Genomic DNA, 14,256 nt, shown 5'->3' on the forward strand with positions numbered 1-14,256 from the left:
AATACGTTGTATGTTTGTGTGTTTCTAACTATTGTTATTTATTCATATTTGTTCTCTTTTATTCTTTAAAGTTTAACAATTCATTCTTTATCTTAATATCTTTATATTTGTTTGGGGTTGGCTTTCTTCCCATTCATCTTTTTTATTGTACAGCAATCTTTCTCCTCAAACCTACCACCTCTGTCTTTTCTTTCCTTCTTACTTTCTCTTCCCCCCCTCTTCTTCTCCTCCCTACTTCCTCTTCCTTTCTCCTTCTCCTCCTCTTTTCCTCCCTCTCTTACCCTCACTCCTACTCTAATTTCCCTTCCCTTCCTTCATCCCTCTCTATTGCTGTATCCTTTTATGCATATGGACTACTCAGAGGGCTGAAAAAGTTATTTTTGACTGGTCCTCACACTTTTGTCCAGTCCTCGAACTTACGACTGTCCTCACATTTTACGTTTTTGCCCTATCTTGTCACCATGGTGAAGAGAAGCAGTTGTGAAATGAGTGACACGGTTGTTAAGAATGCTACAATGGGCATAAATGATGACCAGTCATAAGTGCGAAGACCGGTCAAAAGTGCGAGGACCTGTCAGAAATCACGTTATTTTTGACTGGTCCTCGCACTTTTTTTTTTTATTGAAAAGTTTTACAAAGAAAATCCCCCCCCAATATTCCCCCCACCCTCTTTCTCTCCCCACCACCCCCACCCCCACCCCCCCCTTCCCATCCCCCCCTCCCCCCCTGACTTCCCAGAGCAAAATACAGGACATTTCAATTAACAATCATAAACTAAATTAACCTAACTTATTCTTAAACTACCAAATCCCCCCCTGAAACCTTAACTCCACTATGGCTAGAATTTAACATTCATTCATAAGCTATTTGATATTTTCTTGTCTGATACTTATTTTGAATATAATCAATCCATCTTTTCCATTCCGATATGTATCTTTCTTGTGTATAGTCCTTCAGATACGCTGAATTTTTTGCCATTTCTGCTAAATTCGCTACTTTCAATGTCCATTCTTCAATAGTGGTCCTCACACTTTTGACCAGTCCTCGAACTTACGACTGTCCTCACATTTTACGTTTTTGCCCTATCTTGACACCATAATGAAGAGAAGCAGTTGTGAAATGAGTGACACGGTTGTTAAGAATGCCGCAACGGGCATAAATGTGAGGATGGTCATAAGTGCGAGGACAGGTCAAAAGTGTGAGGACCAGTCAGAAATGACTTTTTTCAGCCCTCTGAGTAGTCCCTATGCACATAGCCACACCCACCCGGTCACATGACCACCAAGCCACACCCCCAACTAAGCCACGCCCACAGAACTGGTTGTTAAAAAAATTGAATCCCACCACTGCTTCCAGGAGAACGGCCTGCTGAGCCAGAAGGACGGTGTTGCAGAGGAGCAGTTAAAATTTCCGCTACCGGTTGGCCTGAACCGGTCCGAACCAGCTGAATACCACCTCTGAACGCAGTGCACAGTAGTTCCGGGCTAACCCCCTTTCAAATCACTAGCAGCATGGAATTTGTTCCCATACCCGAGTTGCCACGAGAACTGCCATTGTCCATGACCCTGGCTGAACGGATGGAATTGCTGAAGTGGAGCTGGGAGACTATGAAGAAAGCACTAGCGGAGGCAGCAGAGGCATACAAGAAACAGGCGGACAAACGGTGATCTCTCCAACCCCCCTTCCGGGTGGGAGATCACATATATCTATCAACCAAATACCTTAAGCTGAGATTGCCTAGCAAGAAACTAGGACCTAAGTTCCTAGGGCCATTTCCAATAGTGAAAGTAATTAACCCAGTAACAGTACAGCTTAACCTCCCACGCCTATTAGGGAAAGTGCATCCGTTTTTCCATAGCAGCTTACTGAAACCTGCAGTCAGTTCACAGCTCACAGCACAGGATCGTCAAGGGCCTAAGCCGATGATAGTGCAGGGAGACACCCATTGTGAGGTTAAGAGAATATTGGACTCCAGAATACATAGGGGTTGCTTGCAATATTTAGTACATTGGAAGGGGTACCCTTTGTCTGACGCTACCTGTGTTAAGAGCTGGGATGTGAAGCCAAAAGCAAGCCAAAAGGTCCCTCTGGGGGGTGGGAAGAGGTGGTTAGGAACAGCTGTACTAACCCCCTCCCTTATCTCGTTTCAGGAGCTACTCATCAGCTGAGGGGGGGGGGAAGCCTGTCAGCCCTGGAGCCATCTTTAACTTGGAATCTTCAGGACTGCCTCAGTGATGGATGAGCAAGCTGTGGGAATGGGAGGGGTGGTGGAGACAGTGTGGGGTGTATAGCCATAACATTTTTTCCCTTGGGAGTCAAGGACGTTCAGCCTGCACCTGGGGAGTCATGACTGGGAGTCAACTACAGTTGGGACAGTGATCTGATTGGACCATGTGACGCTCATGTGGATGCAGGGGAACGAACTTTGACTTTACTTTAGGTGGGGAAAACCCGGGGGCTTCAGATTCAGGTTTTCCCAGATGTGCCAATATGCCATCTCTAATAAATTCAAGCTTTGAGGAAAATGCCTGCCTTGGAGTTTTGATTTCATTGGGTGTGTTACTTGGAACACTGACACCTGGCTACCCAGTGTCCCCCCCTCCCCGGTTTGTGGGGATACGTCTGGTGGAACTTCCTGAGTAGTCGGGTGGCCCTCATGTTTTTATCCGCCACCCAGGAGGTGTCTGTGGAGGGGTACTCTTTCCACCGCACCAGGTATTGTATCTTTCCCCTTTGAACCCGGGAATCCAGTACCCTGTCGATTTCGTACTGATCCCCCTTTATGGGTCCTGGCGGGCATGGAAGGGGCCGGATGTGGGATTCTTCCCCTGATTTCAGCAAACTACTGTGGAGCACTGGATGAACCTGCTCCAACAGGCAAGGCTGTTTCAGTTCAACGGTGACCGGGTTGATCACCCGCACTATTGGGAAAGGGCCCAGAAACTTTGGACCCAGCTTTTTGCAGGGCACCTTCAACTTGAGGTGCTTGGTTGAGAGATACACCTTCCCTCCCACCTGAAAGGGCTTGTGGGGTGCCCGTTTTTTGTCTGCTTGGGCCTTGTGTGTTTCGGCCACTTTGTTCAATGCCATTTTCATGGCACTGCATACACCCGGTATTGTTTCCAGCCACTTGTTGGGCAGACAAGGGGAAGGAGGGTACTGAGGGCACTCTGGAATAGGCACAAATTCTACCCCATTCACCACCCATAACGAGGTAAAGCTGGTGCTGCTATGCACCGCGTTGTTATATGCCACCTATGCAAACGGCAAGAGCTCTGCCCAGTTGGTTTGCTGGTAAGTGACATAACACCTGAGTTACCGTTCCACCATGGCATTGGTCCTCTCGGCCGCCCTCTTAGTACTTGGGTGGAAGGCTGAACTAAGACCATGAGAGGAACCGATCTTGTGGATAAACTTTCGCCAAAACCTATCCATAAATTGTACCCCATGGTCCGATATTATCCGCCGGAGCACCCCATGAAGATGGTAAATGTGGGTGATGAACAATTTAACCAACCTCCGTGAGGAGGGCAAGCCAGGGCATGGCACAAAATGGGCCTGCTTGGAGAAGAGATCAATAATGGTCCATATTACGGTATGCCCATTGCTCTCTGGCAGTTCAACAATAAAATCCATGTCTTCCCATGGCCAGGTTCTGTCTGCCACAGACTGTAACAGGCCAGGAGGCTTCCCTGACCTGACTGGTGTTTCATAGCTGCACAGACTGGACAGCTTTTCTCTACCTCCGCCTTCATCCGGGGTCACCAGAATTGCCGTTTATTGAGATGTAGGGTTTTGAGAAACCCGAAATGGCCGGCTTGCTTGACATCATGGCATCTCCGAAACACCTTTGCCCTCAGAGCCTGTGGGACGTATAGCTTACTGCCCTTCCAGGCCACACTGTCCCTTTGGGTTAGCAGTAGCCGGTGCTCCAGGAACCACAGATTGGCCAGTAACCCGTTTTGCATATCACAGACCAGGTTGTCTGCCGAGCTCTGAACTGATACTTGGGCCGCCTGTTGCGGATAGGGAGGCATAATGGCATGGACCACTTCTTCCAGGCAGCTGTGGTATTGTGGCATCTGTGATAGGGCGTCTGCCAAGAAGTTCTTACTTTAGGGTGAACTGGAATTGCCTGAAATACTGTGCCCACCAAACCTGCTTTGGGGACAATCGACGTGGGGTTTGCAGAGCCTCCAAGTTCTTGTGGTCCCTCCAGACCTCGAACGGTTCCCTGGTGCCTTCCAGGAAGTGCTGCCACATCAACAACACCCACCGGACAGCAAAGGCCTCCTTCTCCCAGATTGCCCAGGCCTGCTCGGTATCAGTCAGATTTTTTTTTTAATTAAGTTTTTTTTTTTAAAGACAAACAAAAATTTAGTACATCATTCATTTCTTCCATGTGACATTTTGGTGTTATCTTCAAAAATTTATTCTCTTCTCTATTTCTTCTGTCTTCAATCTTGCCAACTCCATTACAAAGGTTTTCCATTAATATAATATTTTCATTTTTCATTTTCATTTTATTAGATTTATATACCGCCCTACTCCCAAAGAACTCAGGGCAGTGAACAACCAGAAAGATAAAACACACAAACTACAAAATTTAAAAGACAACATAAAACCCATTAAATAATTTGGCCCAAAACAATTTAAAAACACCCCTACTGTTTTAAAACCAATTTTAAAAGTTACAATTAAAAGGGAAGTTAGGCCAGGCCAGCCTGTTGAAATAAATAGGTCTTGAGGGCATGGCGGAAGGTGCGTAAATCCGGGACCCTCCATATCTCCGGGGGGAGCTCATTCCAGATAGCAGGTGCCCCCACAGAGAAGGCTCTCCCCCTGGGGGCCGCCAGTTGACACTGTTTGACCGACGGCACCCTGAGGAGCCCCTTTCTATGTGAGCATACTGGCCGGTGAGAGGCTACTGGTGGCAGAAGGCGGTCCCGTAAGTACCCTGGTCCTAAGCCATGGGGCGCTCTAAAGGTGGTAACCAAAACCTTGAAGCGCACCTGGAAGACCACTGGGAGCCAATGCAGCTCACGCAGGAGAGGTGTCACATGGGAACGCCACGTCGCTCCCATAACCACCCGCGCGGCCGCACTCTGAACCAGCTGGAGCCTCCGGGTGCTCCTCAAGGGGAGCCCCATGTAGAGAGCATTACAGTAGTCCAGGCAGGAAGTGACGAGGGCATGAGTGACCGTACTTAAGGAGTCCCGATCCAGAAAGGGACGCAACTGGCGTATCAGGCGGACCTGATAGAAAGTCCTCCCGGCCACAGCCGTCAAGTGCTCTTCTAAAGACAGCCGTGAATCCAGGAGGACGCCCAAGTTGTGAGCCCTCTCCGTGGGGGCCAATGACTTGCCCCCAACAGTCAGTGATGGCACCAACTGACTATATCGGGACGCCGGAAACCACAGCCACTCAGTCTTGGATGGGTTGAGCCTGAGTCTGTTTCTCCCCATCCAGATCTGCATGGCCTCCAGGCACCGGGACATCACTTCAAGGGCATCATTGGGGTGGTCCGGGGTGGAGATGTACAGCTGAGTATCATCAGCGTACTGATGGTACTTCACCCCGAAACCACGGATGATCTCGCCCAGTGGCTTCACATAAATGTTGAACAGAAGGGGCGAGAAGACCGATCCTTGTGGCACCCCACATACAAAGGGCCTCGGGGTCGACCTCTGCCCCCCTGTAATATTCTAATTACAACAATTATTTTTCCTCCATCTCTTTTAAAACTTATTTATATCTCTTTTCTAACCAATAGTAAAATTTATTCCATATCTTAAAATATTCTGAATCTTCTCTTTCCTTTATCATCATAGTTAATCTATTCATTTCTGCACAATCTAAATTTTTTTAATTACTTCTCCCTCCAATGGTATATACTCTGCTTTCCAATTTTGTGCATAAACAATCCTTGCTGCTGTTATTACATGTATAATCAAATACATATTATCTTTACTAATTTTCTCTGGTAAGATACCCAATAGGAATAGTTCTGGTTTTAAGTCTATACGTTGTTGTATCATTTCCTCCACCCATAACTTAATTTTATTCCAGTAGCTTTTTGCTTCCAGGCATGTCCACCACCTTCCAACACTTAGCTGATTTATCTTTAAACATTTTTGCCAGTTTTTCAGGGGGCATATGCACATCTTGAAGTCAAATATATTCCTAGATATTTAACTTTTTTCACCACTTGTATGTCTAATATCTCTTCTATCTCTCTTTTTTGTTTTTCTGTAATATTTTTAACCACATTTTTTGTTTTTTCTTTATTTATTTTCAGTCCAGACACTTTTCCATAGTTCTCTATTTGAGCTAATAATTTTGGTCCTGTATCTTGTGGTTCCTCCAAAATGAATACTAGATCATCCGCAAATGCTTGCAATTTGTACTCTGTTGTGTATAAATGCCCACCGTTGCCCATCCCCAGGCATGATAAGGGTTAACACCACATCCACCTAGATCCTCCCCTGACCCCTCCTTACCTCAGCTCCGCCTCCCAGGTACTTAAGACATGGTCCAGGCATCCAGAGGTCACTTCCAGCCATATACCTGTAATTGAAACATTAGTTAATAAAGAGAATTGATTCACTGCATCTTGTGTTGGAGTTATTGGGTAAGATCCTAGAAATAAGTCACATATTCCTCTTTTTTAATTTTCAGTCCCTTTATCTCTTTATCTTGCCTAATATTTCTATTCAGTACTTCTAAAGTCAGAATAAACAATAATGGTGATAGAGGACATCCTTGTCTAGTACCTGTCAGGTTTCGATGCTATCTCAAAATAAATGAATTTCCAAACTGCCGATCTTTGAGGAAATTTTCTCTTTATTGAGCATAGCGATCTGATCCTGGCTCTTTCGCGGTCAGTACTGACCTTTACCCCCCAATCCCTCCCTTTCCGATCCCCAATTCTCTGCTTCTCATTGGCTATCTTCCAAGCCACTTTCCTCATCCCTTCTTTGTCAGATCACAGGAATGTCTCCCCCCTCCCATCTCTGAGGAGACAGAATCTTCAAAGGGATTTAGTAGGCAAAAGTTCAAGCTTCTCCTCTCTTTATATATGTCAGTGCTGGGACGCTGACAGTACCCTTCATAATTCAAACGTTCTCTGTCATTTCTCCATTTATCATTATCTAGCAGATTGACTGTCATAGATCGTTTTTACTGTATTTATAAATCTCTCCCCAAAGTCCATTCTCTGCAATTGTTCTGTCATGAATTGCCAATTCACATTGTCAAAAGCTTTTTTTTTTTAATTTTTTTTATTTATTTTAAACATAAAACATATCTTTTTAGAGCAAAAGTTTGATCCGGTATAAAATAAGTATAGATTCCAAATTTCATCCATTACCATCTTAAAGAAGAAAAAAAGAAGAAAAAGTAAAAAAAAAGAAAAGAAAAAAAGTTCTAAACCCAATTTTTCCATTCAATCTAACATCTTGTTCTAACATTTAACATTCTATTAAATATCACCCTAAATCTTAAATTCCAAATCTAAACAGCTTTTTATAATATTCATTTATCATTTTAACAATCAGTATTTCATATATTTCCCTTACTTCAAAGACCCAAATTCAATCAGTATTTCTTCAAAATTGCATCTAAAAACCAACACAAAGTATTTTACTCCCCTCTTACAAATCAGTAGCAAAACTGGCATCAGCATATGCGCTCAATACTAAATCATTGTTAGGTTCTAGATACAACGCATAATGCATCGTCATTTTCAGATATCTTAATATATGCTTTGCGGCCTGCCAATGCCTATCAGTTGGCTCTGCATTATATCTCGCTAATTGGTTTACTCCAAATGAAATATCAGGTCTTGACCAATTGCTTATATAAGATAGACTACCTATAAGAGACTGGTAGATCTCATTACTAAATTTAGGACTTTGGATTTCTCCTTGTTGAAAATCCTGTGCCATAGGCGTTTTAGCTGGCTTACATAGCTCCATGCCATAACGTTTCAACATTTGGTTTATTTTGCTAGATTGAGATATTTTATAACCTCTAGCTGTTTGATTGATATCTAAACCCAAATAATGCCTAATATTTCCTAAATTTCTGATCTTAAATTTGGTTTGTAACTGTTTAACAATATCTATGGCTTCCTTGTCAGTTTTAGTTATTATGGCTATGTCATCTGTAAACAATAACAAAAATGATACTAACCCATTATTATTTTCTCTTTTAAAGAGACACTTATCTGCTACACCTTCATGAAAACCGATCTTATTTAGCTCTTTAACTATACATTGGTTTCACTCAAACCCTGATTGTCTCAAACCACAAAGGCTTTTATTTAACTTCCAACAATCAGTGTGGTTTTGTGTTTCAACTCCTAAAGGCTTCCTCATATAGATGGTGTGTCTCAATGGAGCATGCAAGTATGTTGTCTCCACATCTATATGGTTAATACTATATTTATACTTAGCCACCCACACTAAAATTGTTCTTAAAGTACTAGCACGTAAACTAGGAGCAAAAACCTCATCGAAATCCTGTTTGGTCTGAGAAAAACCTTGAGCTACAAGGCGAGCTTTATGGGTTACTGTCCCATCTATGCTTTTCTTAATTTTGTAAACCCATCTACAACCTATTAATTTTTCACCAGGTGGCAATTTAACAGTTTCGTAAACACCTAACTTAGTTAAAGAATTAATTTCCTTACTCATTGCCTCCTTCCAAGCATTTTGCTCCTTTTCAGGATAAAGCTTGATATCCTCATAACTTGAAGGTTCAATGTTAACCTGGCAAACTACGGTTGCTTTATATCGATCAGGTGGATGCCTTTCCCTAGTAGATCTCCTAGGTAATACAGGATTTACCGCAGATGGCTCATCTGACTCCTCCCCTAAAACTACCTCCTCTAAACCTACTTCCTGTTCTTCATCCTTGATAGAGGATTTTACATCATCTAAATCCGCAGGAATATCATCAGGAATATGATGCTCTATACTAACAGTATTATTATCATGTCTATAATCTGCACGCTCTAGTTTATCCCATCCTTTGTGCTCTAGAAATTTAGCACTTGCACTACAGTAAACACTAGTAGTTCCCTGTGCCCAAAATCTAAAAGACCTATGATTTGATTCATAGCCAACGAAAAATATTTTTCTGGCTCTCTGTTGATCCTTTCTCCTTAAACTAGATGGAATATGTACCCAAGCTGGGGCTCCAAATGTGTGTAAGTAACTAAGATTTGGTTTCCTCCCATGCCATAAGGTGAATGGTATTTCACCCGTAGAGGAATGAACCACGTTGTTTAACACATGGTTAGCACACATAACAGCCTCACCCCATAAATTTTCAGGCAAACCAGAATCTGCCAACATAGTTCTAGTCATGGCTTGTAATGTTTGACCTCTTCTCTCGATATACGAATTGTGTTCTCGTCTGTACGGAGCAGACTGTTTATGCTGGATCCCTGCATCCTGCAAAAACTTTTCCAATCTTTGGTTGGTAAATTCTGTACCATCAGTCACTAAGCATTTAACCTTAAATTTCTGTTTCCTTTCCACAAAACGTAGCCAGTTGTTAATATGCTGGAATGTTTCACTTTTTGTTTTCATTAAATAACAGAATCCATATCTTGAATAATGGTCTACTATGCTTAGAATATAGCAGGCACCTCCTATGCTAGGTTTCTTGGGTCCAATTAGGTCTATAAACACTACCTCTAATGGATTTTTAGTTTTAAAACCATTAACACGGTTTGCTGGTGTCACCCTACTTTTTTGCTGACTACAGGCATTGCAATTCAGATATTTACTACATTCTTGTAGTTTTATCCCTTCAGATAACTGAACTGTTTTCTTTAACGTCCTGAAATTTAAATGCCCAGGTCTCCGGTGTAACAGATGAATACATTCATCATGTGGTTTAACATTCTTATAAACAGACTTAGACCTAGCCACCAATACTGGGTTATCCCTTAAAATAAATAAATCATTTTCTAAACTTGCAGTAACAACTTTGCCATCTTTCTCAATAAAACATTTATCATTTTTAAATGTTACTGTAAACCCAAATTGCAATAATGATTTAACAGATAATAAATTGAATTTTAACCCAGGAATATATAACATAGGCAATGGTTCATTACTAAATGACCAACGAGCAACACCCTCTCCAGCTACTTTAACCTCCCAGCCATTTGCTAGTTTAACATGTTGGTTACTCTTCTCCATTTTTACAAAAAAATTTCTATTTCTAGAAATAGATTGAGAAGCACCACTGTCAACAACCCACCAATCCTGGTTAACATCAGTAGTTGAACTGGATATAGCTAAATTACAACCCTTCTTGGGTCTAGTATTGTCCCTAACAGACATTTTCTTATTCTTACAATACTTAGCTATATGCCCTTTAGCCCCACAAGCAAAACAACGTTTTACAAAATAGGCAGTTGAATACATTTTTTCTTCTTTTGGTTGTTGCATTCTCAACTGATCCCTTTCTTGTCTTCTTTTGGATTCTTCCAATAACCTACCGGTTATGCCAGCCAATGTCAGTTCATCTCTGGACAAAACCTCTAACAAAGAAACATAGTCGTCATAACTATCGTCCAAAGAAGAAAGAATTATATAAACTTGCTGTAGTTCTGAGAAAACAAGTTCCTTTTCATGCAGCTCCTGAAAAATTCTGGTCATGGATTCCAAATGAGCCATCATATCTCCATCTTTAAGAAGATGTTGTTTAAATAATTTCTGTGTGAGATAAATGTGAGCACCCACAGAGTCATGAACATATAGTCTCTTCAACTTGGTCCAACACCTAGCAGCAGACTCTTCGCCACGAATATGGACAAGCTGCTGGTCACCCAATGTTAGTCCAATAATGCAAAGAGCTCGTTCATTGTCTCTGTTAAACTTGGCTAATTTCTTCGCATCTTCCTCATCAGCAGGATCCCATGCTGTTACATCCGGTGGATTATTAACTATGTCCCACAGTCCTTCTCTATGCAAAAGTAGATTACATTTTGCAGACCAGGATACATAGTTTGTTCCATCCAGCCGGGTTATCATGGAAAAATTTGCTGCTTGTTCTAGTGCCATCTTCACTTGGATTGTATATCACAAACACAGTTTGTACTATTCACATTAACTCTCAGTTTAGCTCTTAACAATCCCTGTTAGTTCTGGTTGGCTCTGGGCCCATAACCAATGTTAAGGATATTGTTGTTGTGTTACCAACCACCAGAGTGTAGAGCACAGAGAAACGTTGCTGAGAGCAATGAATAAGAGATGTGCAAACTGGTTTATCAAAAGTTTACTTTATAGTGAAAAAACAATCTCATAGTCTTTAAACAAATCCAAGTCTTTGCCAGTTAAATCAGTCCAGTGATACAAAATCTTCTTACCACACAAACAGTAGTTGGTTAGAATAACAAACTCACTCTGGTTCACAAACCACGATGGTAGCAGATCCATCCAACGATGATAGCTCAATGAATAGCAACTCCACACACTATGGTAGCTTATCATCAACTGAATACGTTACAGTACCTTTCTTAAATATGTTCACAACTAATTACAGCATGACTCAGCATTACAATGTATCAGCAGGAAAACTTTAAAGTCACACAATACATATTCATATTAAAGTCACAGAACACATATATTGCCTGGACAACTTGTTAGGCTCAAACCATATCCTAACACATTTCAAGATCAATTCACTTTAAAATTTACTTCTAAGGTATCTCCTTCACTCCTCCTAGGTTTATTTTTAACTGGATTACAGCTTGGTTAGCTGATTTCCAGGGATGCTTCCCTCCACTCCTAACCTTATTTAATGGCTGGATCACAGTTTGATTTTAACTGCTGTCCAAAATTTTCTCCTCCATTCCTCCTAGTTTTATTTTTAGCTGGATAACAGCTTAATCAGCTGTTTTCCAGGGATGCTTACCTCCACTCCTTACCTTATATTTAACTGGTTCACAGTTTGGCTCTAACTGCTCTCCAGCATTATCTCCTCCACTCCTCCTAAGTTTATTTTTGGCTGGTTCACAGCTTAATTAGCTGTTTTCCAGGGATGCTTACCTCCACTCCTTACCTTATATTTAACTAGTTCACAGTTTAGCTCTAACTGCTCTCCAGTGTTATCTCCTCTACTCCTCCTAGGTTTATTTTTATCTGGTTCACAGCTTACTGTATTTTTCGGTGTATAAGACACACCGGAGTATAAGACGCACCTTAATTTTGGGGGCGGAAAACAAGGAAAAAAGTATTTTACCTCTGCCTACCAGCATTTAAGGTGGCGTCGCCCTCCTCTTCCTCCTGCAAGCGAGAGGTGCAGGGACTACTCGCTTTCCCCCAAAGAGACCCCTAGCATGCTCTGGGGGGAGGGACAGAGCACAGCCTGAGGAACAACCCTCCCTCTTTGGGACAGTGGGGGGGGAATCTGCCCAGCAGCTTTGGGGAACAAGGCGGGTGCCACGATTTGCGGCTGGTCACCCCTCTGGCCGCACTGACTTCACTCCCCAGCAATGTGAGGAGCCGCCGCCGCCGCTGCCTAACCCTCTCTGCACCCAGGAGCCAAGCTGAGCTGAATGGGAGCCCAATGTGCAGCGGGGAACTGGGAATTGCTTTGGATTCGGGGAGGAGATTGTAGCGCTGATGCCTAAAAGTGTTTTTCTGCACATTGCAGAGCCGTGCGCCCCCGTCCTCCTTCTCAGCAGACTCTTCTCTTTCCTCCTGGCCAGATCCGCCACCTGAAACACGGTACACTTTTTTTTGTCTCTGCACACCCCATGTTTGGAATCAGGAAGGGGATCGTGGGTCTGCCGCCCAAACCCGCGATCCCCTTCCCGATTCCAAACATGGGGTGTGTGCAGAGACAAAAAAAATTGTACCGTGTTTACATCTGTTGTGGCTCCATTACCTGAGCCTGTGTCATCGGCAGGAGAGGACTCCGAGAGTGAAGGAGAGGAGTTGGCAAGGCCTCCCTCTCCAGGACCCTCCTCTCTGGCAATGCCTTCGGTGTCTGCCGAAGGTCAAGAGATAGGCCCGGGGCCAAGCACGTCCACGCAGCCACAGGTGGACAGTAATGAGGGAGATGAGTCTTGGCTGGATCCTCGGCAGCGTCGCAGAGATAAGCGCGTGCAACAGAATAAGAGGCGTGCCAGAGATTAAGCTGAGACACTGGACCACACCCCACAGGGTATAAAAGGGGGTGAGGTGGCCATTCAGACTCTGTGATGGACAAAACTAACTACTATCGAGTCACATTGCATCTTTGGAAACAACATTATCTGCCTTGGATTTAATTACGGACTGGACTTGACAATTCTTTTTTTTTTTTTTATTGCAAAAGTTTTACAATTACATTTTCACCCCTTTCCCCCCCCTCAACCCACCCCAAACTTCCCAACCTCCCTAAACCTCCCTAACCCTCCCCACCCCGCGGACTTCCACACAATATACTCATATCAGGTAAAAAAAACCCCTTAGTATAAAACTTATATAAAACTTGAACCCCTCCCTCCCCCTTATAATTTTTTATCTTCATTACATTGAAATATTTCTATCTTGATATATCATTTTCAAATAAAAGCTATTTGATACTTCCTAGTTTGATATTTGTTCTGAACATAATCTATCCACTTTTTCCATTCCCATTCATAAGTCTCTGGTGAACAATCTTTTAAGTATGCTGAGATCTTCGCCATCTATGCAAAACTGGCCATCTTCAAAGTCCATTCCTCGATAGTGGGCAAAGCTTCATTTTTCCAATATTTACCTATCAACAATCTTGCTGCTGTTATCATATACAATATCAATTTTGTTTCACCCAGTGTAAAACCCTTAACTATACCCAATAAAAACAGTTGTGGAGAAAATTGAATTTTTTTCTTCAAAACATTCTGCATGACCCACCAAATTTTTATCCAAAAAGCCTTAACTTTCCTACAAGTCCACCAAACATGATAATATGTAGCATCTAGACAATCACATCTCCAACATTTTGGCTGTACATTAGGGTACATACACGACAATTTTTTGGGATCTAAATGCCATCTATAAAACATTTTATAGAAATTTTCCCTCAAATTCTGTGACTGTGTAAATTTAACATTCTGAACCCAAATTTTTTCCCATGTTTCCAACATCACTGGTTCTTCAAAATTTTGTGCCCACTTAATCATACAATCTTTAACTAATTCAGTTTCTGAATCCCTTTCTAACAAAACATTATAAAGCCTTTTAATATGCATTGGACCTTTCTCTT

The sequence above is a fragment of the Pituophis catenifer genome, unplaced genomic scaffold (assembly GCF_029215685.1).
Source record: "Pituophis catenifer annectens isolate HBS135680 unplaced genomic scaffold, rPitCat1.0.hap2 SCAF_5, whole genome shotgun sequence".
Taxonomy (NCBI): Eukaryota; Metazoa; Chordata; class Lepidosauria; order Squamata; family Colubridae; genus Pituophis; species Pituophis catenifer.